Source organism: Sminthopsis crassicaudata, chromosome 4, assembly GCF_048593235.1.
Source record: "Sminthopsis crassicaudata isolate SCR6 chromosome 4, ASM4859323v1, whole genome shotgun sequence".
In the NCBI taxonomy this organism is placed as follows: Eukaryota; Metazoa; Chordata; class Mammalia; order Dasyuromorphia; family Dasyuridae; genus Sminthopsis; species Sminthopsis crassicaudata.
The window spans coordinates 197,056,142-197,080,622 of record NC_133620.1 but is presented as its reverse complement, the minus strand read 5'-3'; the positions used below and the strand labels follow the sequence as shown (position 1 = coordinate 197,080,622).

At 35.1% G+C, this 24,481-nt stretch overlaps 1 protein-coding gene across 1 annotated transcript in view; it reads right to left on the bottom strand.

The window, feature by feature from the left end:
• SCML4 (Scm polycomb group protein like 4) overlaps positions 1–24,481 on the bottom strand; it is a 185,835-nt gene that overhangs the window by 122,687 nt on the left and 38,667 nt on the right. The gene's annotated exons all lie outside the window — the stretch shown is intronic.

The following is a 24,481-nucleotide window of genomic DNA, read 5'->3' as shown; positions in this document are numbered from 1 at the left end:
GAAAGACAGAGAGAGAGAGAGAGAGAGAGAGAGAGAGAGAGAGAGAGAGAGAGAGAGAGAGAGAGAGAGAGACAAAGACAGACAGAGACGGGGGGGGGGAGGAAGAGAAGGTGGAGAGGAGGGAGGGAAGGAGAGAGGGAGAGATAAAGAGAGGAGGAAGAAAGGGAGGAAGAGAAAGAGGAGGAGGAGAAGGAACAGAAAGCTAGATTCTACAAGATCAAAAGCAATTAACTCTGAATCAAAAGGAATGAATGAGTATCATAATAACAAAAGGCAGTTGGGAAGAAGGGTAACAAAAAAAATTAGAGAGCGTTTATACTTATTAGGGGTCCATGAGGTTTTCTGTAAGTTATTTTCTGAATCTGTCTTCTCTAGTATTTAGAAAGTCAATTTTTAGGGCACCACATTTTCTCTACTTCCTGGGTTTTTTCCCTTTCTCTGTTTACATTTTATTTTCAGTTTTTAGAAAGCTTTGCTACTTTCTCTTTGTTTATTTCCATCTGAGACTTTATCTCCAGGGCAAATCTCCCCTTGATGATGTGTTTACCTCCCTACTATCAAGAGTTCTTGACTTCAGCATTTCCAAAAGTGACAGATAAAATCATCTTGAAAATAGGACTGGCTTACCCTGCTTTGAGAAAACCTGAGAAATCATCACCACAATAATCATTGTTTACACTTATCTATTGCTTTGTAGTTCACAGAGGGCTTTCCTCTCAATAATTGGGTGAGGCAGGCAATGACAGTATCCCTATCATATAATTGAAGAGACAAAATCAAAGGGGCTTCAAAGGACTTTCTTAGAGTCACAAGCTGCTAAAGTGGTGAGCTAGGATTCAAATCACAGAATCACAGAATTTCAGAATTGGAAGGAACTTCAATAGCCATCAAACCCAACCCATACTTCAATTAGAGTCCTTTCTATAACACATAAAACATGATCACCTACTCTTTACTTGAAGACATCTAATTATTTGAGGAGAAATTCTCATTGTTATGAAGTTGTCCTGGTATCAAGCCCATATTTGCAACTTTCACCCATTAGTCCTAATCTGCCCTCTAACTTTAAATCCAAAATCTGAACTTTCAGGATAGATGAATTAAAGTGTGATTCTTGAAATTATAAAAGATTTTTATTATTTTTCTTAAAAAATTGACACCATGGTTTCTTTATATAGCAAGGTATCTCGATGCATTTAGCATTTGTTCTAAGATAAAACTATTTTGTATTTATGTGTGTGTGTGCAAATATATGTGGAGAGAGAAAAAAATGATATTTTGAAAAATATTTTCTATTATAATTCCCTTTGATAAGAAATGACAGATATGAAGAATTCAATGAAAGATGAGAAGACTTGTACAAAATGGTGCAAAGTGAAGAAAGCTGAATCAAAAGAACAATATGCATAATGACTACAATAATGTAAAAGATAAAAGATGAAGAAGCAGTAGACTTGATAAACTGCAGTGAAAAGTCTTGTCCCTGGATAACTAATAAGAAAAGAGATTTTCCTCTTTTTAATAAATGGGGAGTAAGGGGCAGCTAGGTGGTGTAGTAGATAGAACATCAGCCCTGAAGTGAAGAGGATTTGAGTTCAAATGTGATCTCAGACACTTAACCCTTCCTGGCTGTGTGACCCTGGGCAAGTCACTTAACCCCTATTGCCTCAGCAATAAATAAATAAACAGACAAACAAATGAATAAATGAATGAACAGATAGATAAATGAATGAATAAATAAATAAGTAAATGGGGGGGTAGAAGAGATATATTATGGGAATCAGATGTATTATAAATATATTACAAATTGTCAGATGCAGTTACTGTCAATTGGCTTTCCTTAAATGTCTTTCCTCATTACAGGGATGCAGTGCTTGGGGCAGACTATTTTTAAAATACTTTGTTAAATGTCTAATTTCTGGATGTTCTACAATGAGGATTACGTCACCTTGTACTTTACCTCTTGGTTCTTAAAGCTTAAAGGAGAGACAGTGACCTACACATAATTCCAAAGGGCAGGGCAAAAGAACAGAAACATGAAACCAGTGCAAGGATTAACTGAACAAATATGGCCAACTTGATATACAAGTGAGTCATTACTGAACACAAGGCACTTTCATAAGTAGTAGAATTACAAAGACAAGTAAAAACAATCCCTATCCTTAAGAAACTTTCATCTGAATGGGGGATACAATGATAAATAACTAGATATATACAAGATGCATGTGGAACAGGTAGAAGATAATCTCAAAAGGAAAGCTATAAACAGGTGGGGAAAACAGGACAGTCCTCTTGCATAAAGTAGGATTTGAACTGAATCTTGAAGGAAGCCAGGGGAACAAAGATACAGATAAGTAGCCTAGTAAGGTTAAGTGATTTTCCCAAGGTTACTCAATTAGTAAGCATCAGAAGTGGAATTTGAACATAGCCCTCTGATTCTAGGGCAGTGAGGTGGTCCAAAGAATAGAGTGTTTGGCCTGAAATCAGGAAGACTCATCTTTGTGAGTTGAAATCTGATCTCAGGCACTTATTAGCTGGTTGACTCTGGACAAGTCACTTAACCAAGTTTGCCTTAGTTTTCTCATTTGTAAAATGAGCTGGAAAAGGAAATGCCAAGCCACTCCAGTATCTTTGTCAAAAAAAACCCAAAAACCCTAAATGGGATCACAGACATGACTGAAATGACTGACCAACAGCAAGCTCTCAGGGCTGGCTCCATGATACCACATTGGTTTTTTTGTTTGTTTGTTTGTTTGTTTTTCTGGCAAAACGATGTTCCTAAAAACAAATCTGACTATATAACACCAATACCATTTTTAAAAAATAGTCATTATCTCTAGGCTAAAATATAAAATGATCAGATGGCATCTATAGTCCTCTGGATTTCTGGCTTTCACTGCCTTTCCAGTCTGATTTCATATAATCCCCCTTGATGAAATCTTTGATCTAATCCCCAAACTTGAGTCTTCCAAGAATCCCTGCTCTCAAACACAAACAAGGCATGTTTGACATGACATTGGTCTTTTTCAGTTTAAGTCCTTCACTAGGATGTTAAGGTATATTAAAAGTACAGATTTGCTTTTTTTTGCCCCTAGTGAAAATTTGTCCCTATGACTGGATGAAGGGAATGCCAATTTTCTGCATTTCTTTCTGGATCTGTTATAGTATATAAGTTGAAAAGCCAGCAAGCATTCATCCACTACAGGGAGAGAAAGTATCAAGAAATCATTCCAGTGAAATCTTAACACCCACCTCCACTAGAGTAGGAGTTTCTTAAATTTTTTCCATTTGCATCGCCTTTTTGTACGAAACATGTTTATGTGACCTGAGTATATAAGGATATAAAATAGGAATATAAATCAAACATTTACTGATAATAAATAATAATTTAATGACCCCCATATTCAATTACAATACTCCATATAGTTTCAAAAACTGGGCACTAGAGCTCAGGGATATGACTCATCCCTAGGTAAAATGCAAACTCCTTGAGATGAATAATTTTGCACTTAAAGTCTTGGAGATGGGAAGTCCTGGGTTCAAATACTGCCTCTGATATATACAAGCTCCATGATCCTTGGCAAGTCACTTAACTTAAATTGCTCTAGAGAACTCTAAAAGCCTATACACTGAAGAGAGAATACCAACCTGCATTGGAAAGTGGAATTTTATTATTCAAGAATTTCCTCTGTTAATGAAATCATAGGTCCCTATTCCTATTCCTAGCACCTCAATGGTTTCTGGAATAATATTAAGTTAATATTAAATTGTTAAATATTTGTTGAATTAAAATAAGTCTTCAAATAATCCCAATGACACTCACTTTAATAGAAAGTTTCTCATGATAATTTGGTCATGGGATACTCTGGTGTTGGAGGCATATTAATGGTCACCGATCAAGGTTTGGGAACTCTGAAAGTTTAGAATGCTTACTGCCAGAAAAAAAGAAAGGATGAGAAAATTTTAGAGAAAAAGAGAGGAAAGCAAGCCTATATTCGTTAGGAAAAATTTTTGCACATGATATTTATATGTTCAGATTTTTATATTTAATAATTTAAAGGGGAATAGTATTTAAATTGATATTTTTTCTCTCAAAACCTTTATTCCCATTATAGATAATTATCTCCACTAATGCAGGATAGTATTTTCTGAGCAACTATAGTTTATTTTTTTTAATTTTATAATTATAATTTTTTGACAGTACATATGAATGGGTAATTTTTTTTTACAACATTATCCCTTGTATTCATTTTTCCAAATTTTCCCCTCCCTCCCTCTACTCCTTCCCCTAGATGACAGGCAATCCCATACATATTTAATGTGAAACTATAGTTTAAAAGAGTTGTCTAGATGAGCAGTGAGTTAAGGAGATTTGTCCAAAGATAGAAACTCAGTTTGGGTTAGAGCTGGAATTTGAATCTAAGTGTTTCAAAGTTTTATCCATTATGCTTCTGCCTCCTCTACATAGTTGGATCTTAAATACTTATTTGATTCTGTGTGGTTCATGTAAGCAGACCTCAATATATTTAAGTTACATGAAGACAGCTTGATTGACTTATGAAGACAGCATAAATAGAACTTACTATTACAATTAGTTATCCAACAAGTGAATATAATAAGGTAGTAAATGCTCTTTACAATACAGCAAAGAGTATTCCATGGAATGATTTCTATAATGGGTGGGCAGCTGAGCTGGATTCATAAGGTATCTCCCCACTCTCACATTCTTTGATTGTAGCTGTCATTTCTCTTAAGAACTAAACAATGAAGATGGACATATCGGTCATCTTTATATAGAATTTTAAAACATACACACACACACACACACACACACATATATATATATATATATATATATATATATATATATATATATAAAAAGATAAGTAATGATTTAAGATAGCATTTAATGAGATTAAAATGATTAAAACAGATGAGTGTCAGAAAGTTCAGAGGGAAGATGAATAACTGTGGTCTCCGACAGTTGGGAAAGGTAAGCCTTGAACAAACAAGGGTAGAGCTTAGATTAACAGAGAAGATGGAGATGGCATTCAACATCAGAAGATAATCTGAGTAAAAGTATGAAATATGAATATCCATGGTCTATTATGGCCTCAGTCTCATAATATTTCACACTAGGATGTTATGTCTTTAAAGTAATGAGACGATTTCTCCATTTGTGCTCATCCAAACTCAGAATTCATCAGACTTTCATCTTCTATTTTCTCAACTCCTAAATATGCTAAATAGTACACCTCAGAGTTGTAAAATATGTTTAATAGTGATAACTACTCATCTAATAATTTTTTTGTTATTGTTCAGTCATTTCAGTCATGTCCAACTCTTCATGATCCTATTTAGGGTTTTCTTGGCAAAGATACTAGCGTGATTTGCCATTTCCTTCTTCAAGTCATTTTATAGATGAAGAAATTGAGACAAATAAGGTTAAGTGACTTGCCCAGAGTCACACAGCTAGTTAAGTGTCTAAACCTGGATTTGAACTCACAGAGGTAAGTTTTTCTGACTCTGGACCTTGTGCTCTATCCACTTCTCCACCTAGTAGTCCTCATATACATATAGCTAACATTTATAATGCATTTTGCACACAGCTTCTCATTTGATTCTCAAAGGATCCCTATAAAGTACGTAATATTATTCCTACTTTATAAATCATGAAATTGAGGTGCAAACATGACAAAGTGGTAGATTTATAGCTACTTCTTTTGCACTTTTGCACTTCTGAACTCTCCCAAGATATCTTTTGCACTTCTGAACTCTCCCAAGATATCTTAGCATTTACTAGCTAGATTTCTTTCTTAAGGACCAGGCCTTATAGCAAAACTAAACTGATTCTCATTGGCCACTAAGGTCATAGACAAGCCCCATTTGGTCATTGTTTGTTTCCTGATTGACTGAGATTGACAGTAAATAGCAATTATTTCTGGTTTGACCAGAAACCCTGAAGGTCTTTCCCTTCCAGATTTATTTATTTAGATTGGGAGAGGGGGAATTATGTGAAAGAGGAGATTTTTAACCTGGGTGGGTGGAGTCTCAGTCAAATTGTTGAAGACTAGCTTAAAAAGAACAAGGTCTCCCATTTCATCTAGGACCATCTCAACTAGATATAATTAATCTTTATCTTGCCATTGGTCCCAAATGACTCTGGAGGAGAAAATGAGGCAGGTGATCTTGCAAGGCAAGAATGAGCTGGAGAAGGAAATAACAAACCACTCCAGTACCTTAGCTAATAAGGTCACAAAGAATCAAACATGATTCAATTGACAAAACAACAAAAAGCATTAATATAGGGCTTTAAAGTTCTCCACATAATAACACTTGAATGTATGTAAAATGTTTCCCCATTTTACAGATGAGAAAACCAAGACTGAGGGAAGTTAAATGACTTGCCCAGGATCACATAGCTAGTAAAGGTCAGAGTTGAACTTGATCTTGCTTGGTTTTTTTCTCATTTTTTTTCTTTTTTCATCTGATTTTTCTTGTGCAGCATGATAAATATGGAAATACATTTAGAGGAATTGCACATGTTTAACTTATATTGGATTATTTACTGTCTAGGGGAGGGAAGAGGATGGGAAGGAGGGAGAAAAATATGAAACACAAGAATTTTGCAAGGGTAAATGTTGAAGACTATCTTTGCATGTATTTTGGAAAATAAAAAAGCTATTATAAGAAATAAATAAGTTTAATAATTGGTTGGAGAATGACTGACCAAGTTGTGCCGATTGAGATGGGATATTACTGTGCTATAAGAAATGATGAGTTCAATGATCTTAAAGAAACATAAAAAGATTTTCATAAATGATAAAAAATGAAATGAGTAGAACCAAGAGAACATTATATACAATAACAATACTGTTTTAAGACTGACATTGCATGATAAAGTCATTTTGCCAACTATAAATATTTAAATTAGCAATAAAGGGCATTTGAAAAGACTGCATCCAGAGAAAGAACTGATTAAATTAAAGTTTGTATAGGATAATTATATATGTATATACATATATATATATTTGTATCTAATGTTAGCCATTTCTAGGGCTAGAGTTGGAAGAGAGAAGAAAAAAAGAAAGAAATTTATTTGATAACTTTATTATATATCTAAGAAGAATGGCAAGTTGTGCATAACAGATTTGCAATTTCATGTAAAATCATATTTTTGTTATGCCATGCAATGGAAATGATTGGGTTTTTCCCACAAATTAAAAATAAAATAATAATATGAAAAGGAGATATATATATATTCATATAGGGATATTATATATATGTATAAATTATTCATGCATATATATATATATGTGTGTGTGTGTGTGTGTGTGTGTGTGTGTGTGTGTGTGTGTATTACACAGAGAGACCACATACATATCACACTATGCCAGCATACCGGCATGTTAAACAAACACACTAACCTCAAAACACATCAGATCTTGAATTTACACAGAACTCAATAAAAGAGGATGCTCATACTGAAGGGAAACCATGCATATACAAATTCTACCATGTTGCCAACTGAAACATTCTGTATGCCCCAGCTCTTTATGACAAATAACCTTTCACAGTGAAAAAAAAATTTTTTTTTGTTGAGAGCTGCCAACTCCACCCATGCTGCTTCTGAGGTCTCTTAGAACTATTAAAAGCAAGTTTTCAAGCTTTCTACAGACAACAAAAGCAGCAACCAGAAAAACCAGAAGTTTTTTACAAATAGAAGGAGACTTCACCCACAGTGAAAGTCAAAGTGAGTAAACATCTGAACTGCCTCACTAAGTAGTTGAAGAGAATAACATTTTCCCCCTTTCACTGTTGCCATGCTTATTGAACTTTTAAATGTGTATCAGATGGGATTAGACTTGTGCTACTCACTCTATCACTAAAGAATTGGGAAGCCACAGGTGGGAATTCTCAAAAGCAAAATGCAGATTTGATATTAGGAAAAACTTCCTAATAATTGGGGCTAACTCAAAGTGGAATGAGCTGCTTCCAAAGGTAATGGGTTTCCCCCTCTCTTTTGATCTTTCAGAGAAGCTTGGACTATTTATTTAATATGTTGCAGAATTCTAATTTAAGGTGTGGGTTGAGCTAGATGGCTCTTGTTATCACTTTCAACTCTGAAATTCCGTGATTCTGTAATTTCTTGTCTGCCACTTTGTAAGATTAGTGATTTATCTTTTTTCTTTGAAAGGCAAATCCTTAATCTTAATGAGGTCTAGGTATCTAGGAATCTAGAACCCACCCAACTAAAAAGTTTAATACCTTTTTTCCCCATTCATGCTAGCACCTTCTCTAGCTATTAATCTCATTTTTGTCCCTTGAAAATCAGTCCAAATAGATTTAGAAAAAGGGCATGTGATATGAATTTTGAAAGATGGAGGAAAGTAAATTGGAGTCAGAAGACTTGTGTTTAAATCCTGACTTCTATTACTGTTTGTGCCTGACACACAGTAGGTACTTAATAAATATTTATTGATCAATTAATTGACTGTGGAATTTGGGTGTAATATAGTGGGAAAAGCATTGGCTTCAATTAAAGAGTCTAGATTTGGTTTCTGGCTCTATTGCTCAGTAGGTTGTTGTCCTTTGTGCTTGAAGAAGACCAAAATGGCATTACTATGTTGGAGTCAAAGTAAAGTGTGTTCTACAATTATGGTCTCAGAAGATTCTGACACAAGGCAGATACAAATAGTCCATATGAACATTTGGAGTGGAGATGTCTCTAAATTTCCTCATCTCATGATGTTTTGTTTGTTTGTTTGTTTTGAGCTACTGCAATTCTGTTTTGCTTATAGAGAACAGAGCCTTCTTAGATTTGGGCACACTGTGCTGAGAGGTCCTGGGCTTGTGTCTCCCATGTCTTATAATTACAAAGTTCTTTATAGAGATTTTGAGAGGGTCCTTGGATCACTTCTGATCTTTGTTCGACTGCTTGCCTTCTTCAAATTCATCTTAAAATAAACCTTTAGCCACACATATATCTGGCATTCAAACAATCTGGCCAGCCCATCAGAGTTGCACTTTCTTCAGTAGAGTTTGAATATTTGGCAGTTCATCTCAAGAAAAGATCTCAGTGTCCAGTACCTTATCTTACCAGGTGATCTTCATAATCTTCCTAAGACAATTCAAATGGAAGTGATTCCATTTCTTGGTATATCATTGGTATGCTATCCAGGATTCATAAGTATATAATAATGAGGACAGCACAATAGCACTGTAGACTTTCAGTTTGATAATCAGTCTAATACCTCTTCTCTCTCATTTTTCTTCAGAGCTTCCCAAACACTGATAAAGTGTGGGTCAACTTCTTCATCTATATGGACATCCACAGAAAGCATAATGCCAAGAGAAGTAAAGTTAACCACAGCATTCAAAATTTCTCTATTTGAAACAGTGGTTTCATGGATGGATGCAAGTTGATGGAAAAACCTGTTTTCTTGGTGCTAATTATTAAGCCAAAACGAACACAAGCAGCAGAGAATTGATCCATACTTTGACTACTCAGCCTCTGACAACTCAGCCTTAGACGTTGCACTGAGAGCACAATCATCTGCCAACAAAAAGTCACACACCAACTCTCCTTCCAGTTTTGACATGTAGCCTTCTCAAGTTAAATATATTTACTGCTGTGGAGTAGCTAATTTTATTAACATTTTTATATTCATTGAAGGTTGTATTAATAAGGAGCAATGTGCTGCAGCAAGGAGCTTAGTTTCAGTTCAGATCATAATGAATAAAGAAATTGATGTAGTAGGAAACAAGGTTTATTGTAACAAAAGGAAAATAAATTTTAAAAAAAGACATATCATCAAACAGGAGATCACATATATCACAAACATCTGGGGGCTCTCAGTTCAGCCTCCAGAATTCCACCTGGGAAAATCCCAGACCATGCTTCTTTCCATTTCACAGGTGAGACTCCAAAGTCTACTTTCCCAGTGTAGACTTAAATATACTTTTAGATAAAAAAAAGACATTGAGTCAACTTCTTGTGTGACTAATACAAGTGTTTGCCTTTTCCTTGAGAGCTGACCAAGCTCCCCAGGAAGAGGTGCATCCTCTTCACAGGATTATTATCCTGCAATATTAGTTCTGGGGATATATAAGGAGTGTTTGACCTCCAGGAAGCAGACCAGACTTCCAAGAAGAGAAAGAAACCTTTTTTAATGAAGTCATGACAGTTTTAAGGGTCACAGCAAGTACAAGTTCTCATGAATGGAGATTTTCACCCTTTCAGAGCTATCTGATAGCATCACTGAAACATCGTGTTAAAAAGCCTGGTAGCAAAAACACAGCTATGCTGGGAAAACACAAAGAGCATTGTTTATTATCTAGAACTTGTGTAAGTTGCTTACTACTGTTTAGGTGTGGGTTGAGCTAGATGGCTCTTGATATCACTTTCAATTCTGAAATTCCATGATTCTGTAATTTTTTTGTCTGATGCTTACTACTACTGATGAACTTCCCTGGACAACCAAATTTAGCCACGATTTTCTACAAGCCCTTATTACTGACTGTATTAAAGGCATTAGTCAGATCAATGAATGTTGCATTCAGGGGAAAAATCAGCCTATTAAGGAGAATTCAGAAAGAATCTGGCCAAAAATGACTTGAGAGAGACCTTTTCTGTGATTATTACAGGATAACCTATTTCTTTTTCCTTTTTCTCCTTATATAACCCAAAAGATTTCAGTCAGCCTTTGTATAAATAATAGACCTGCTTCTCACTACTTGCACTACCTTTAACAAGTCATTTTCCTAATTTCCAACTAGGTTTCCTCTTGTGAAAATGGAGCTATTTCAACTAAATAATCTCTAAGGTCCTTCCAGCTCCAATTATGAACCTAAGCCACTTAGGTGCTCTTTGTCTTAGTTTCCTTATTAGAAAATGGGTGATAATATCTCATTCTGTATGTTCCCATGATTGTTAAGATCAAATAAGATAATATTTGTGAAAACATGTTATAACTATCAAATGCTACAAACTAATAGGAATATGGAAGGTAGATAGATGGATAAATAGATAGATATATAGATGGTGGATAGATAGGGAAAAAAAAGATTTATTGAACACTTACTATATGCCAGGCACTGTGCCAAGCCTTGAGGATACAAATACACAACCAAGAAAGAAAGTTATATTAATTTCATTCTACTGGGAAAAGACAGCACATAACATTTCATGGTGAATAAAGAAAAGATTTGAAAACTCATGCTGCCTCTGTAGCCTCTCTCAGAACTAAAAAAAAAAAAAGCAAGTTTGCAAGATGTCCATTTGACAGCAGCAGCAGCAACAAGAAATACCAGATGATCCCTGGAAAGAGGGAGCCTATTATTGTATGTATATATCCTAAAGGTAGTGTGGACATCTGTTTTTGTAGGAGAAAGAAGGTAAAAACTCACCTGTCTGAACAACGTGTCAAAGGACATGGTGGGGGGAAGGGAGGGAAGGATAAGGAGGGAGGATGATGATGATGATGGCAACATGACAAGGAGATGACTGGGAAATGTTTAATAAAATATAGGCAGCTATCAGAATCCTCCACTAAGTTCTCCCAGATGCCTTGGTCACAGTGCAGAAATGATCCTGTGTTCTCACACACACACTGATGAAATTTCTTTGTCCATAGCAACTCTTGAAAACAGCCTACTAAGATGATTTCAGAGAAACCTGGAGAGACTTACATGAACTGATGCTAAATGAAATAAGCAGAATCAAGAGATCATTGTAGACAGCAACAACAAGATTATAGGATGATCAATTCTAAAGGACATGTCTTTTTCAGTAATGAGGTGATTCAGGCCAATTTCAATGATCTTGTGATGAAGAGAGCCATTTACATCCAGAGAGAGAACTGTGGGAACTGAATATGGATCACAGCATAACATTTTCACTCTTTTCTTGTTATTTGCTTGCATTTTATTTTCTTTTTCATTTTTTCCTTTGTAATTTTATTTTTCTTGGGCAGCAAGATAATTGTATAAATATATATATATATTGGATTTAACATATATTTTATAATGTTTAACATATATTAGAATACTTGCCATCTGTGGAGGTGAGGGGAAAAATTGGAACACAGAGATTTGCACGGGTTAATTTTTAAAAATTATCCATGTATATGTTTTGAAAATTAAAAAAAATCTTTAATAGAAAAAAATCTTTTCAACGAGGTGAGTCAGGACTGCAGCTTTGTAGACTTGTGAAGAAGAGAACCATCCACATCTAAAAAGAGGATTGTGGAAAATGAATGTGGATCATAATATAGTATTTTCACCTTTTTGTTGTTTGCTTGGTTTCTTTTGTTTGTTTTCTTTCTTATTTTTTTTCTTTTTTGATCTTATTTTTCTTGTGCAGAGTAATAATTGTAGAAATGTGTATAGAAGAACCTGTTTAACATATGTTGGATTATTTGCTGTCAAGGAGAAAGGGAAGGAAGGGAGAGAAAATTTGGAACACAAGGTTTTGCAAGGGTGAATGTAGAAAATTATCTTTGTATATATTTTGAAAATGAAAAGCTATTATTTAAAAAATAAAACAAGCAAAAAAAAGAAAAAAAAAAAGAAAACAGCCTACTGGGATGCAGATGAGTTATAATCTTTGTCAGTGAATTCAGTTCTCATATTAATAAAATCAGGAGTTATTTAAGTATTGAAATATTATTAAAATCTTAGAAATTTAGAATTGGAAGAGGCTTTAGAGGTCAATTGATTTATGCATCCTCATTTTGCAAATACCCAGAGAAGTTTATTGAGGTCCAGAGAACCAGACTTCCAAGAAGAGAAAGAAACCTTTTTTAATGAAGTCATGACAGTTTTAAGGGTCACAGCAAGTACAAGTTCTCATGAATGGAGATTTTCACCCTTTCAGAGCTATCTGATAGCATCACTGAAACATCGTGTTAAAAAGCCTGGTAGCAAAAACACAGCTATGCTGGGAAAACACAAAGAGCATTGTTTATTATCTAGAACTTGTGTAAGTTGCTTACTACTGTTTAGGTGTGGGTTGAGCTAGATGGCTCTTGATATCACTTTCAATTCTGAAATTCCATGATTCTGTAATTTTTTGTCTGATGCTTACTACTACTGATGAACTTCCCTGGACAACACTTAATGGCTATGTGGCCAGGAGCAAGGGGCTTAGTTTTTCCAAATGTCATTTTTTTTCATGTGTAAAACTGAGAAAATAATATTTGTAGTTCCTAATTCATGGGGTAGTTGTGAGGATCCCTCGAGGAGTAAATCACTGATTTTTATTATTAAACATTGATTATTATTAAATAACTTAGTCATTCAACTAATTAGTAGTAGAGCTGGAACTAGAACCTAGGTTTCAATGCCCTTTGAACCAAATCAAAAGATATAATATTTGTAAATTGCTTAATGAATAATGAATAGCACATAGCACATAGTGAATAATGAATGTTTGTTCCCTTTTCTTCCCCCTTTACACCACCCTAGGCGGTATATTTTATCATTACCATTATCATTATCTGCATCTGCATCTAAGAGAGACAAAACCCTGGTCTTTTCCATTGCCAGGTTTGTTTTCCACCCAATATGCTACATTTTTTTCTCCTGGTTACTGTTATTATTATTATTATTCAAAAACTAGTGAATGTTCACTGTGGATATTTCTTACAGTGACTGTAACCCATCCATTGCTGCCTGAAGAAGCTAGGTGCATGCACAATGGAGAGAACAGGGGATAGTTAGATGGTGCAGTGGATAGAGCACCAGCCCAAAAGTCAGAACTTGACTTCAAATCTGGCCTCTGACACTTAATACATTAGCTGTATGACACTCTGCATCAGTTTTCTCATCTGCAAAATGAGGGGAGAAGGAAATGCCAAGTGACTGTAGTATCTTTGGCAAGAAAACCCCAAAATGGGGTTGTGAAGAATCAGACAAGATTAAAACAATTGAACAACAATAATACTGCTGCCTGTTTTAGAAAACTTAGGTATATTGCTACCCACACGTTCTCTATAATAATGCTGAGGGTCTTCCTGGATTTTTCATGATACTGAGAGCATATCAATGGAAGGCATAAACTGTTCATTAACTTCCCTCTTCTTCCCATGTGAGCAGACTTTCTTTTTCAATGTTTTTTTTTGATGACATAATTTCCTCTGCTTATCCTTTGTCTTTTCATGTTTGTAATGTGTTGCTATTGTTGTTGTGAAAGCAAAAGAAATGCTCTCTGCACTAGATTAGACATCTAAACAACTTTCAACATATGCTGAACCTGCTGTGTCAACATATGTAAATAGGAAGAATAATATTTTTCCCCTGATGGGAAGATGTCTCTGCTCCCAAAAGGAAATTTATTCAAATATATAGAAAGGAAATGTTGAGTTTTTTAAGGACCTATATAACCCATTCTTTTCTTTGAAAATCTACTCTCTTTGCTTCATCATCTTTGATGATGATGATTTAAAAGAGAGGTAAGGATTTAAAAAAAAAACCAACTATTCTTTCAACTCATTCTGCTAAAGTTTGACTCCAACTTCTCAGTAAAGAATGAAGGTGACCCTGAATTACTTAAAGCTATGCCAAAAGAACACATAGTCTGCCAGCTCTGATAAGCTCGAAGGGTTGAAAAGTGTTAGGGATATAAAGGCATGTGCATCTCCAGTCTGTAGGCCAGCCTGACTGAGGTTGAAGAGGATCATTGCCAGAAGGTTGAAAGCCCACTGAGGAATTTTTCTAGCCACAGAAATCTATGAAGACTTCTATTAATTTTTTCTAATGAAGAGGTTGCCATATATATTAGGATAAGGACTACTCTGTAATGAAACAAATCAGGAATTTTATGAAGCATTGAACAGATGTACCAGCCTTCTCATTCTTTGTTAACCTCTAAATGCTCAAAGGAGGTAATATTTGTAAAGTATTTAGCATAGTATTTGGTACACAGGTGATTAATAATTACTTTTTCCCTTCCCCTACCTGCTGAAGATCAGAATTGGGATACCATCTGCCAATCAATTGCTAAAGTGATTTTCCTAAAACATAGGTCCCATTTTACCTCCACTCATTAAATTCCTATGGCTTCCTTTCTCTCACCTCTAAGAACAAATACAAAATCATATCTGACTTTTAAAGTCCTTTGGAATATTGCCCTTTCCTACCTTTTCAGTCTTCTCATGCTTTACTTCATTATACTCATTTTCTGATCCGGGCACTCTTGCCTATTTGCTACTCCTTGCACATTGCAACCCCATCTCCCATCAATCCATACTTTGGGGTTGATTGCCCCTTATGCCTAGAATTCATAGCTCACTCACTTCATTCTCTTAGCTTCCCTGCTTTTTTTCAAAAACTCACTTCTAACCTCAGATTAGAGCCATTTCAAGACACTTATGGGTGGCAGTGGACAGAAGTTTGATGAGATGAACAGGAATATTATTGCTATTGAGTTGTTCCAGTCATAACTAACTCTCTATGACCCCATTTGACCCCATGAGTTCATGCACCTGAATGGGATCTTTCCTTCAACTCCGGGATTTGGGTTGGAGGCTTCCTGGGTTTGAGAAGAACTATATGTACATAGTCTACAATAATAGTTGTTTTTAATAGTTTGTGTAATTACTTCTGAGTAAAGAACTACAAATAATTAAACCTTTATGTCACGTTCAAGTAATTAGTCTAATGAAACACAATAAGCATGGGAATAATAATAATAGCTTGCATTTATATGGTGTTTAAAGTTTGCAAAGTACTTTATAAATATTATACCAATTTATTTTTACAGCAACTCTGGGAGGTAGGTGCTATTATTTGTTGTTTATATTTGTATTATTGGTTTACAGTCGAGAAAACTGAGACAGAGAAAAATTTAGGATCTTGGCCAGGGTCACACAATAAATAAGTATCCAAACAGTTTTTTTAACCCAAAGGAGGAATGAGGGTAAAATCTTCTTATGACTAAGGACTGAACTAAGAGACTAATGCAAGAAATCCACACCCCAGACTAACAAAATAAGTATTGTTAGCCAAAATAAGACAAATCTAGAGAACAGTGCTCTGAGATAGATAGCTCTCTGAGAACTGCACAGAACTTAGCTTTTCCTCAGAGTATTCTCTGGTTTGGGGTTGAATGATAACATCTGGGATGAACATAGATGGGATTGTTAATGCCTGGACCTCTATTTACCATGATGAGTCAAAGATCTGAAGAACCACTTGGTAGATAAGCTAAGAAGCATTTAATGAGTGACTACAATATGTGAAGCGCTATGGAAAATACAAAGATGTTGTAAATAGTCCCCAAAAGCAAGAAGCTTCCAATCTAATTTGCAAGCTATTTCTTCAGACACTAAGAACTCTAGTGTCCACATCAGCAATGGGCAGCATCATAGTCATTTATGTTTAACTATTTTACAAAAACAAGCAGAGAAAACAGGCTAGAGAACAATAGCAATTTTACACAGCCTGGTTGTGTTCTGTGTGTCAAGAATTTAATTACTTCTTTCCAAGTGATCTGCAATGAACAAAAACCTGTAATAATCCCAATGAAAAATGTGACTAAAAAGGGGATGGAGACAACGCTATCCCATGCTAATTCTTACCATGACCTGTATCAAGTTTAGAACTAGAAAAGATTCCTTATTCCAGATCTGGCTAAACCTATAAAGAAGGGGAAGATTATTTACAGTACCTTACTCTATAATTCAGTCTCTCCTCTTTCTATCATGTCAAGTTGTCTCCAAGCTATCTCTCCAAGCCATACTCATTGGTTGTGTTCAGTCTTTTAATATCTTCAGCCTCCAATTATTTATCTTTTTTTTCCTCACTCCATTTGCTCTACTAAGTTGTTTTTTTTTATCCTATTCTTATATTGTTATATTATAACAGCTTAATGTATTACGTCTCTTAAATGTGCATGTGTATGTGTTTGTGGGCAATTCAATAAGATCTTTTTATGTCTTATACAAATAACTGACCTGTGAATGGAATTTGTGGTTTATTTCTCTCATGAGATGAGTCTACAAGATGTCTCAAGGATTTAGAGTATTCTGTGCAGCTTCTCTTTAAAAGCAATAGCTCATAAGTTCTCACTAGTGCATTTCCCTTTAACAATAAGATGGTAAATATGACTAGCTCTTAGCAAAGTAATTAACTAAGTTTACATTTTTAAAAAAAAGGCAGTAGCTACAAAACGTTCCTATCACTAAAGCACACTCTCATAAATACACATATACTGTCTATGGGAAGAGTGGGCACAAACTTACTAGAGCACAATGGCAGGGAGACTCACATGTAGGATACACACAGAACAAAGACAGTTCACAATTCCTATAACTCTAAGGCCTGGAAGTCTTTTCTTTCTTTTAGTATAGTCTAAACACAATTCTGTTTTTGGGTAGACTTTTCAGCAAGACTTCCTAGGTCTACTTAGCTCCAAAATTTGAGTCATAACTCTTTGGTCTAGCTCTTGAATTTAGAGTTCTTGATCCTAGATCTTGTCTGCCTGGAATATGTAGTTCTGTTTCTTCTCTGTCTCCATGTCTATCAAAATAACTTGATTGGATGAGATCTTTCTGTCTATGTGATTAGCTCTGTTTCTAGAGAAGAGGAGAGAATTGTCCCACCCTAATCACCACAAAGCTTAAACCTACATTTAGGGCGTATTACCGATTCTTTCAATTGCTAGATGTTTGGTATTTGATTGTCTATATTTAATGACTAAAGTGTATAAATTTCTCCAGTTGATTAAGGAAATATTTCATATCTTCTTAGAGGGTTATGAAAAAACACCTTAACAACTCATTTACATAAGCTTCAAAAGAGACAAGGTAGTTCAGTTGGATCTTGGGTTAGTCACTTAACTACTTAAAATGGGGGAATTGGGCTAATTGATATCTGAAGTTTCTATTTCTACTAGATTTTAGAAGTTTGTTTTGGTAGGGCAGCTGTCTAATTCTGTCAAGAGGCAGGATTAGTTGGTTTGTTTTCTATCTTTTTTCTTGAGTTAATGAGGGAAGAATAAATCAATTGTTCTATTTACTTCAGAATCATCTCATTTACAAGATGGAAGAGGCCTTAAAAATCATCTAGCCTAGGAATTCTTGCCCCTGGAGTCTAGCTTTCTTGTTTTCTTTATACACAAATCAGTTGTGATATATGTACTTTCATTATTATTTAGATTGGTAGTGGAAGAGAAGTTTTTATATCTAACATCTTTATCCTTAGAATTATTTTAATTATTTTAAAATTTTGATTACTATTTTTTAATATAATTGGTTTTCTTTGTAATCTTTATTTTATTTTGCATACATTTAACATGTTTAAACACACATTATTCTGAGAAGGTTAACATAAGCTTCATCAGACTGCCCAGGGGATTCATAACACAAAGAAAGTTAAGAGCTCTTAATCTAATTCTATCTCTTAATTTTACAAATAAAGAAATTGAGGTTCAAAAAAGTGAAAGGCACAAAACTAGTTAGAGAAAGAAGTAGCACTAGAAGAAAATTAATCTCACACTAGCAGGATATAATTGATATCCCTAAATTAATGCCTTCCAGTTATAGGACTTTGGCATTCAGAATTCTCTGAAGATGGGTGTCCATCCTTTCAAGCATGAGCTGAGAAACAGTAAATCGATGAAGCCCTGCTGAAGCTCCTTAAAAGGAAAAATGTCTCTTATGAACAACTGCTCCAAGAGAGGCTAAGCAGTGGAGCCTAGCAAATGGAACAGTGGGTGTTAACCATCAACTTCTCATATGTTTCTTTCTGTAAGATATGTTCTTTCATGTATATTTGATTAGCCTCTCCTGTAAGATTCTAAGTTTCTCAAAGGCAAAGAAGGGTATATACTCTGGTGTAATCAGCCCAGGGGTCTACACATAGTGGAAACTGGATGAAAGCTGATGGACTAGAAGAAGAAGTATGCAGAGGAAAAGAAAGAGGTACAGGAAGAGCACCCCACAAGCTCCAACAGTGCAAGGGGTGGTTTTCAGTCTTCCTTGAAGAGAATGTCATTGGTGAGGAAATCATAAATATCTGAATTATAGAACTGACATAACCCATAGTTATTTTAAACTTAAGGTCACCAACTAACTCTCTATCTGATATCTCAAGCTGGATTTCCTATGGATGTCTCAAACTCAACATATCCAAAAGAGAATTCATTTTCTCTCCTTTTTTTTTTTTTGAGTCCTCCTCTCTTCCTAGTTTCCATATTACTCTCAAGGACACCACCATCCTCACAGTTAGTCAAATTCAGAACCTTAGGATCACCTTCAGCTCCTTGGATGTACACTCTATACATCCAATCTATGGTTAAATTTTATCCTTTCTACCTTTGTATCATTTCTCATGTGCAGAGATGCATAGGTAGGTAGAAAAATAGATAGATATATAGATAGAGACAGACAGACAGACACACACACACACACACTCACACACATACACACACAGATATATATATATATTCCTTGCTCTCCACTCTCATAGCCACCACCCTGGTACAGGTTCTTATTACCTCACACATAAACTATTGCAATAGCCTTCTGGTTTATCACCTTGCCTCAAGTCTCTCTCTACTCCATTCTTCATTCAGCTACCAAAGTAATTTTTCTAAAGTGTGGATCTGACTCCTCCCAGTAAATCAATTCCTTTTCTGTTATCTATAAGACTAGATAAATATGAAATCTTCTTTGAGGCTTTTAAAATCTTTCACAACCTGATCCCTTCCTAACTTCTTCTTATACTCTGACCTCCTCCAAATATTCCATGATCTAGCCACAGAGGTCTAACTGCTACTATTCATTCACTCAACACTCTATCTGCTAACCCCGTCCCTTTCATTCACATTCACAGAATGATCTCTCACCTCCTCTCTATCTTCTAGTTTCCTTAAAGACTCAATTGAAATCCCACCTTCTTCAAGAGGTTTCTTCTAGCCCTCTCAGATTACTTCCTGTTGTCTTGTTTATTATGCATAAATGTATATCTATTAGCAATTATGCACATACAAGATGGATATGGATATAATCTTGTAGATTACATGTACATATATGTACATATCTCTTACATGTCTTTCTTTTTTATAGACTACATATATATATATATCTTACATGTCTAGAGAAATATGCATCTCTCTCTTTATATATATATATATATATATATATATCTTTCATTTGATAGATTATATATCTGTATATTTTACTTTGGTTTATTATACCTGGTATGTAATTATTTTGATATATTATTAGTATGTCATATTATAGATATATCTATATATTGTTTATATCAATGTCTAGCTTGTATTTTGTAGATGAAACCATAACTATATCTTATATTTAGAGATATAATCATATAGATTATATATCTATATATAGTATATAATTATTTTATTTAATATTTAATTGTTGTGCCATATTATTATTATATCATATATATATTATATACATCAATGTCTATCTTGTATTTTGTAGATTATGATTATATCTACCTTGTATGTATATAGGTAGAATCATATAGATTATTTTATAGAATCTATCTATATCTTATATGTACATAATTGCTTACATGTTATCTGCCTTATATAGACTATGAGCTTCTTGAGGACAGGGACTATGTTTTTGCCTGTCTCTGTAGCCTTAGCGCTTAGTATAATTCCTGGCAGATAGGAAACAATAAATGTCTTGTCTGACAAGTGAAAAAAGAAAATACTGGGGTATGAAATCACTTTTCAATAAAAACTGATAGAAAATTAAAAACAATATCTGTTCACAGGAAAGAATAAACTCACTCTTGTTAGGGGAGCAATAAGGCTAAATATGTTATCCTTCAAAAAGTTATCATATTTTGAGAGAAGAAAGAGACTGAATTTAGTATCACTCTTCTCTATTTTAGAAATTTGAGACAACTTTGAGCAGCTAAGAAAGCTTAATTTCAAGAAAGGTAACCATCCCCTAATCCAACTTCCTCCCCACATTTGTCAGGTCTTGCTAATTTTAATCAGTTGACTGACTTTTTTCACTTGGCACCAAATAGACCCAACTTCAAAAAGTTGCTCTGACAACTCTTTTGGTGGTAGCAAAGAATTGGAAAATAAGTAGACACCCATCAATTGGGGAATGGCTGAACAAGATGTGGTATATGAAGGTAATGGACTATTATTTTGTTGTAAAAAATGATAAACAATCTGATTTTAGAAAGGCCTGGAAAGATTTACATGAACTGATGCTGAGTGAAACAAGCAGAACCAGGAATATGTTGTACACAATAACAGCAAGAATGCGCTATGATCAGCTATGAAAGATCTGATTCTTTTCAGTGGTTCAGTGATCCATAGCAATCCCAATAGACTTCAGACCGAAAATGCCATCTGTATCCAGAAAAAGAACTAAGGAGATTGAATATAAATCAACATATACCATGTTCACTTCTTTTTTCTGTTTTTTTTTAATGTCTTCCATTTTTTTTTCCTTTTACTCTGATTTTTCCCCAACATGATTCATAAAGCAATGTGTATTAAAAATAAATTTATTAGGAAAAAAAGAAAGAAAAGGCTTCCTAAAGTTTGAACCAAACTATAAAAAACCTTAGAGGTAAAAAAAAAAGTTGCTCGGAGACTGAACTTAATAGAAAGTTTAAAATTTGCTTGGGTTTTTTTAGGTTTTGATTTTTCCCCTCAAGAAATTTGAAGTCAGAATATTATTAGTGTAAGCAAAGGTTTTTCTCTATCCAATACACTCCCTTCTTGGGTGCTAGAACAGCAGGGGTTCCTTTTGAGGTCAGCTGGGGAAAAACAGAGCTCTTATTTCCTGGCTGGCTCTCTACCCACATGCCCACTGGAGGAGAAGGTAGCGTTGGTTTGGCCCCTCTTAATAACTGCTACATCTCAAATTGCATTTCTCTCCAGAGTCCTTCGCCCTTCGCATTATTCTAAGAAGCTCTGCAGCGATCTTCTCACACCAGTGCTCCTAAGGAACGTAATCAGAACAACAAAAAAAGAAAAACATAAAAGATCAGTCTAGTCTTCTCTGGATTTGTGAAACATTCTTGTAACATTCTTGCCTTCAGTTCTATTCCCAGGCAAAATCTTCCACATTAGAGCCTTTTTTCAGAGGCACAAAGTAACCGCTAGGCTCACCAAGAACCTTCTCTTCTTGTAGATAGTATCATTTAGGATAGATCTAGGATATTCAGGTCATAGACTCCAAGCAAAATTTGAGATAGTTGAATGGAGAATAAGGGAGATCAAAGACCAACCAAAGAGTAGTAAGAGATGGTGGACAAAAATAGATATGGATGACTCTATCCAGAAGGAAAGAAGCAGGATGTGAGTATATGAACAGTATATGAGCTGGGAAACATGCCTCTAAAGTGGGGATAACCTCAGGAGGAAAATTCCTACTGAGCAGCTAATTATAGCAATTACAATTTGAGATTGAATCCTACCTCAGACATTTACACTCTCAGCCTTAATTTTGTCATCTATAGAATGGGATAATAATGGCACCTAACTCAGAGTTGTTTCAAGGATAAAATGAAATAATATATGTAAGAGTGTTTTTGCAAAGCTGGAAGTCCTTTATCCAAGCTAGTATTAGTATTAGAAATTTATTAATATTATCAGATAAGCTGCTGAAAGTTGAGTCTCCAGGTGTTCACCTTTCCCTTGGCCGATTTCCTCCTACCCAAATACTTGCAGTACTTATCCCAGTGGCCCTACAGACACAAGACAAGCTGCACTCTCAATTGCATTCTCACTCTGGAAATCACTGTCAGTCATTTTATCCTAGAATATAACTATGCTGTCTCAACCCCCTTCTTCTACCATGAGATCCTCCCAGGTCTTCTATAGGAAGGGCCCAGGCTGGTCAATTATCTTTCTCCAGCTGTACTTCTGAATTTCTGGATTTCACCACAATCCACTCTGACAGTGAAAAATGACATTGACCAGGTTAGATCACACTGGTGACTTGTAGATACGGGAACTCATCTTTAAATAACCTGTAGTTCAATACTACCATGATATCATGGGGTCAGCACCTGCTGTTCTCATGGTCTGTGTTTACAAGTAACTTCCTCCCCTGTGTCTGTGGCTTCTTGGCTCTCTTCCTGTTACAGTTTCTATTCAAGGACCAAGATAAGGGGATTCACCACAGTCTGGTATGAGGTATACATATTCAGAACTGAGCAGATGAGACCATCACTAGTTAAGGACAACATTATTCAGAAATTCCAGGCCTTCCCATAATTGCTATAAGTACAAGGGAAGGTTCTTTCCCTTCATTTCTAGCCCTGATTCATCAATTCGCAAACTCAGATTTTACAATATTTTTGAAGGCAAGATCAGAGCCAGAACAGAGTAGGCAAAATAAGCAACCCTCAAAACAAAAATATTGAGGGATACTTTTCAATATTAATTCTTCTTATTGTATATATATTTTATTGTCTACCCTCTATAGCACAGAGGTATTCACTTTACCATCAGTTCCCTAGTTTACAATGAAGTGGGACTCAAAGTCTCTGCCATTCATAAGAGATGTCATTCAAACCTTGTAACGGCTATACAAGTATTTTGTCTTAACTCAGAGTAAATATGACTTCCTCTCTTCCCTTCCCTTAGCTCATCCTGGAAAGTAGTAGACTCTATTTTCTGTCCATTAATGAATTCTGATTGAGACTCTTTCACAGGCATCTATAACAGTAACAGCTAACATTTATTAAGCACTTTTTGTGAATACAGTATCATGCTAGACACTGGGAAAAAATTTAAAATGTTTGGATTTAGTCCTTCAACTTATAATTTAATAGGAGTCAATCAATCAATGCCAATATCTAGCAGTGACCATGGTATCAAAGGGTCTACACAATTTCATAGTTATTTAGTTATGGTTCCAAATTTTTCTCTAGGACAGTTGAATCAGATCACATTAATGCATTAATGTCCCAGTTTTCCCACATCCCCTCCAATATTTATCATTTTCCTTTTTAGTCATATCAGCCAATCTGATAGGTATGAAGTAGTTCTGTTGAGGTTGGGAAGGGACCTCAAAAGTTTGGGGGTTATAGACTGTATCGTGAGATATCTCAAAAGAATTTGCAGGCTTGAACCCATTTCCTTGTCAAGGGACAAAATTTATTGTAATTGTCAGCCAATTACAAGCAGCCTGAATTTCAAAATAAATTAGCAAAGTCCTAAGAGAGAGGAGACCCCTTTATCCAGCTTTCTATCATTGATATGCTAATTCTATGGTCCAGAGGAGTGGTCTCAGAAATTTGGTTATCACGGACCAACAGATTATCTATCTGACTGTGAGCAATGAATTGAGGCATAGTCTATTCACTATCAGACAGATTGTCAGAACAATAACATTCCTAGGTGGGGGGGAAGCAAAGCCACAGGACTTTGGAAATAGATTGCCAGAACAGAATCCCCCCAAAATCATCTCTATATTTCCCTAAAAGCTATACTCCTTTAGCACCTCAGAGTTGTTTTAATTTGCAT